The following is a 5,154-nucleotide window of genomic DNA, read 5'->3' on the forward strand; positions in this document are numbered from 1 at the left end:
ATCATGAAGAATCCCCTAGCTATCACCTGAGCTGCAACAAGAGCTGCACCAGGGGAAAGAATTGTGCCCAGGCCTGGAAGGTGTCCAGTCTGAGAAAAACTTACTGAAACATCTCTGAGGGTGAGATTATCTGTATTTAGTTTGATTAGACATAGATTTGCGCATTTTATTTTATTTTGCTTGGTGACTTACTTTGTTCTGTCTGTTACTACTTTGAACCACTTAAATCCTACTGTCTGTATTTAATAAAATCACTTTCTATTTACTAATTTACTCAGAGTATGTATTAATACCTGGGGGAGCAAACAACTGTGCATATCTCTCTATCAGTGTTATAGAGGGCGAACAATTTATGAGTTTGCCCTGCATAAACTTTATGCAGGGTAAAACGGATTTATCTGGGTTTAGACCCCATTGGGAGTTGGGCATCTGAGTGCTAAAGACAAGCACGCTACTGCGAGCTGTTTTCAGGTAAACTTGCAGCTTTGGGACAAGTGATTCAGACCCTGGGTCTGTGTCTGGAGCCAGACGGGAGTGTCTGGCTCAGCAAGACAGGGTGCTGGAGTCCTGAGCTGGCAGGGAAAACAGAAGCAGGGGTAGTCTTGGCACATTGGGTGGCAGCTCCCAAGGGGGTTTCTGTGATCCAACCCGTCACACCGGCTGCCAACTAGACATGGAGCCATTGATCACTACCCGTTAAGCCCAACGATCTAGCCAGCTTTCTATCCACCTTATAGTCCATTCTGGAAATGGAAACATTACCTGGGTCTTCTTGTAACTTTCCACTGGAAGGGGGGGGGGGGGGGGGGCAAGTTTGGGAAACAAAGAATTCCCGCCTTATGTAAATCCTATTTAAGGGTGGGGAGGAAGGCAAATGGGACTCCTCCTTTCCATTGCCTGTCTGCCTAAGAAGAGAGACTGCTAAAGTCACCTGAAGGCAGTGATGAGCTGCCAAAATCTTAGGAACCAGTTCTCTACCGGGTCTTCAGCAGCACGGCGGCGGCGAGTCCTTCAGTGCCGGAGCGAGTGAAGAATCCGCCACCCAAGTGCTGCCGAAGACCCGGTAGGGAAACGCCCAGTGAGTACAAGCCCTACCCGCCTCCCAAAACAGCCTATCCCCCTCACCCGGCCCCCACGCATGTCCTGCCCCCAACTGCCCCTTTCAGAACCTGCAACCCATCAACCCCCCCCGTTCAATGTCCCCTGACTACTCCTTCCTGAGACCCCCCACCCTAACTGCCCCCCAGAACCCCAACCAACTCGCCCTGCTCCCTGTCCCCTGACTGCCCTGACACCATCCACCACCACCCTGACAGACCCCCGGAGCTCCCATGCCTACCCAACCCCACCCCTGACCACCCCCTCCCAGAGCCTCTGCCCCCTCCAACCCCACCCCATCCATGGGACTCCCTGCCCCTTATCCAACCCCCCCGGCCTCTTACCATGCCGCTTACCCCCACCTCCCCCCTCTCCCGGAGCCTCAGCACGTGGTGTCCAGGAGTGACCCTGGACAGTGCTGCAGCGGCGTGGCTCCAGCAGGGCCTGAGCTCCTGCTGGTCAGCCGCAGCTTGCAGCCCCGCCCCGGCCTTACCACGTGGCTCTGAGTGGGGTAAGTGGCCTGGTAAGAGGCTGGGGCCGGGGGTGACGTTGGATAAGGGGCAGGGAGCCCCGGAGACAGGGAGCAGGGGGGGGGGTTGGATGGGGCAGAGGTTCTGGGGAGTGGTCAGGGGATGGGGAACAGGGGGAGTTGGGTAGGGGGGAAGGCGGAAGTGGGGCCGGGGGGAGCCTCAGATTCTCGTGGGGGCCCCTGTGGGGCCCAGAGCAAATTGCCCCACTTGCCCTCCCCCCCCACACCCGGGCGGCCCTGGAGCTCACAGCTCCCCCTTACCTTGCCGGCAGCTGCTCAAAAGCGGCAGGTCTGGGGAGCTGAGCTGCCGGCGGCTTGGAATGCTGCGGCTCTGTGGGGGCGGGGCAAAGGGTGGGAGTCCAGACTGAGACAGGGGTCCAGTCTGAAAAGGAATATAACTGGAACGCTGAACCACAGAAACTTTGCAACCTGCCTAAAATAACATTTAGGGTGAGAATTTACATTTTGTAACCCATTTCTTAAGTATATTGAGCTTAGCTTGTGTATTTTGCTTTATTTGGTCAGTAATCTCCTTTGTTCTGTCTGTTACCTCTTATATTCACTTAAAATTCACCTTTTAGTAGTTAATAAACTTATTTCTTGTTTATAATACAACCCAGTTTCTGTAATTTCTAACTGGGGGAGGGGAGACGGGAGAAGTTGTCCATATCTCCCTCCACATTGAGGGAGGGGGAAAAATTCATAAAACCTTTGGGTTTGTACCCCATAAAGGTAGTGGGCACCAGGGTGTTGAGGCAAGCCCCTAAGGCTGAATCTTTCCAGAGTGGATCTCTGTATCTCGGTGCAGCTGGGTGTGGCCCTGCCTGTATGTTTGTCTGGGAAGAGGCTTGTGAGCCTATCCCAGCAAGGCCAGGTAATGGGGACAGTGCAGAAGAGTGCAATAAAGATCACCCACACAACTCCCTCCCGATATCGCATTAGCACACAGCAAACCAGGTGCGGAGACATATCCATGGTTTTTGAATGGGAACTCTGACTTTTTGAAGGGGCCCTAATATTGTCGCTACTGCTAACAGCGTAATAATGCTAGAGCTTACAGCATGGTAGGGGTGGACTTGTGAGCTTTGCTTGTGAATAATGCAGACATCTCAAAATCATACTAATGAAGCCAGCAGTAGGAACACTGGAGGAGGGGCCTGGCTGGCCAAGACCCCAGAACGATGGTTTGGCAGCCTCTCAGACTATGTCAACATTGCATGGCACCAAGGCTCAGAGACCAGCTCTGCCAACTCATGGGCTAAGAACAGTGTAGACATTTCGGCTCAGGCTGGAGCACAGGCTCTGAGACCACCTCCAGTCAGGGGTCTCAGAGCCTGAGCTCCCCGGCAACCTGGACTATCTAGGCTGCAATTTTATAGCCCTACAGTCTGATCCTTAGTGGCTGACCCAGCCACCTGTGTGTCTTTTATTGCAGTGTCAATATACTCTTACTCCCTTCAGCCACCTGGGAGTGGAGGTGGGTCAAATAGCCCACCTCCACCACCCCCAGGGAAGCACCTTCACAGCCTGAGACTGTGGACATCTGGCAAGCTAATCACCTTCAGAGAAATGCCTTAGGAATGGGAAGCAATGACTTTAGGATGGGAGGGTAAGGGTAAGTAGCCAACTGTTTAGAAAACGACGTGGTGCTGGAGGGGTTAGTGGAGATTGATTTTATAACTAATTTCTCTAAACGTGATGGGGAAAAGAATAAGGCAAGAGAAATATAAAAATTAAGGATTTTTGTAGGAGGAAAAAACCTCTAGCAAGCTGTACAATCTCTCACTGATCATTTTGATAGAATGCTGCATCCCATTCCTCCAACTTCATCTATCTTTTTATATTGTAAGCGCCTCAGGGCAGGGACCATTTCTTTCTATGATGCAGGCTCTGGATGCTCCCATTATAGCCTGAGAGTGCAATTACTACATATAAGATATATAATATCTTTTATATATCTTATATGTAGTAATTGCACTCTCAGGCTCCTGTACTCACCACCTTTGTTTGGATCTCAACTGGTGACTTACACTGATTGGGTTCTGTCCATAGCCACATGGCGGCACTGTTGCTTTGTTTCAACCTGGATTGTGTCAGATAACCCCCTGAAACCTTTGAATTTTGTATTTTTATGCTAAGCTAGAGGATGCACAAGAGTGATGATTAACATGTTGAGCATGAGGTCTGAGAAGTGTGGGGGGGTTCAGGGGTTAGGACAGAGGGCAGTGGGGGTGTGGGAGGGTTCAGGGCAGAGGGCTGGGGTGTGTGGGGGATTGAGGGGTCAGGGCAGAAGGCTGGGTGTGTGTGGGGGGTCAGGGGTCAGGGCAGAGGGCTGGGTGTGTGTGGGGGTACAGGGCAGAAGGCTGGGTGTGGGGGGGAGTTCAGGGGTCAGGGCAGAGGGCAGGGGGGGCTGTGGAGGTGCAGGGCAGAAGGCTGGGTGTGTGGGGGTGTTCAGGGGTCAGGGCAAAGGGCTGGGGTGCTTGGCTCGTGGGGGTGCTCCCAGCCCCCTGCCCAGTGGCTCATGGCAGGGGGCTGGAAGGGATATGCCCTGTTCCATCCCCTTCCCCAAGGCCCCGTCCCTACCTCTTCTCTGCCTCCTCTATGGAGCAGCGAGCACGCTGCCACTCGTCCCCCTCTCCCTCACAAGGGCCATCAGCTGATCGACGCAGGGAAGGAGAGGAGGAGGGGCAGGAAAGCACCACGCTGGGGGAAGAAGCAGGGGAGGGGGGAAGCTTGGCTGCCACAGGACCAAGCTTCTGCCTCCTGCCCCCACAGGGGAGAGCGGTGGGCAGGGGGGCTGAGTGGGGCTGGGGGCCGGGACCGCGGCAGGCAGCAGCGTGCCACTCAAAATTGACTTATGTGCCGTGTTTGGCACGTGTGTCGTAGGTTGCCGACCCCTGTACTAAGCCATAGGAAGATTTTCTGAGATATGGCCTGCATGTGAACCAAACACATTTCAGAAGAAACATTCCAACTAAGTTGTCAATACAAATCCATGGAATATAGTCATTTATAAACATGATCTACTGTGCAAGTTGTAATGCTGCAAAAGCTAAGCTGGATACCTATCTCAGTTGTAGTTGGTGTGGGCACCTTGACAACTCAACCTACGTTTGTGAATCTATGACAACATATATCCTAATAAAAACCCATTCACCCAATAGTAAGACAATTATTGCTTACAGTATTTTTTGGCAGTACATGTTGCCATTAAGCCAGATCCTAAGTTTTTCCTCCCTCTTGCCTTTTTTGGGGGGGCGAAGGGGCGGGGGGAGGGGGAGGAGGGGAAAGCATTTTTATTATTGACATAGGCTGGAAAGAATTCAGCATAGAAAGCCTCATACTATTTCAGGAATGTGTTTGCTTTGCAGCACTCCCTCTGCTGCATCTGCTGTGCATGTTAGCTCCACAGGGCTTAAACTGCAGTGCCTGGCTATTTATATTCCAGACCTTTACAGCTCTGACCTCTCTTCAAATGCTCCAGTGGCTAGGTCACCTGAGCCATTAAAGACTGAAAGAAATATATA

The sequence above is a fragment of the Malaclemys terrapin genome, chromosome 9, assembly GCF_027887155.1.
Source record: "Malaclemys terrapin pileata isolate rMalTer1 chromosome 9, rMalTer1.hap1, whole genome shotgun sequence".
NCBI lineage: Eukaryota > Metazoa > Chordata > Testudines > Emydidae > Malaclemys > Malaclemys terrapin.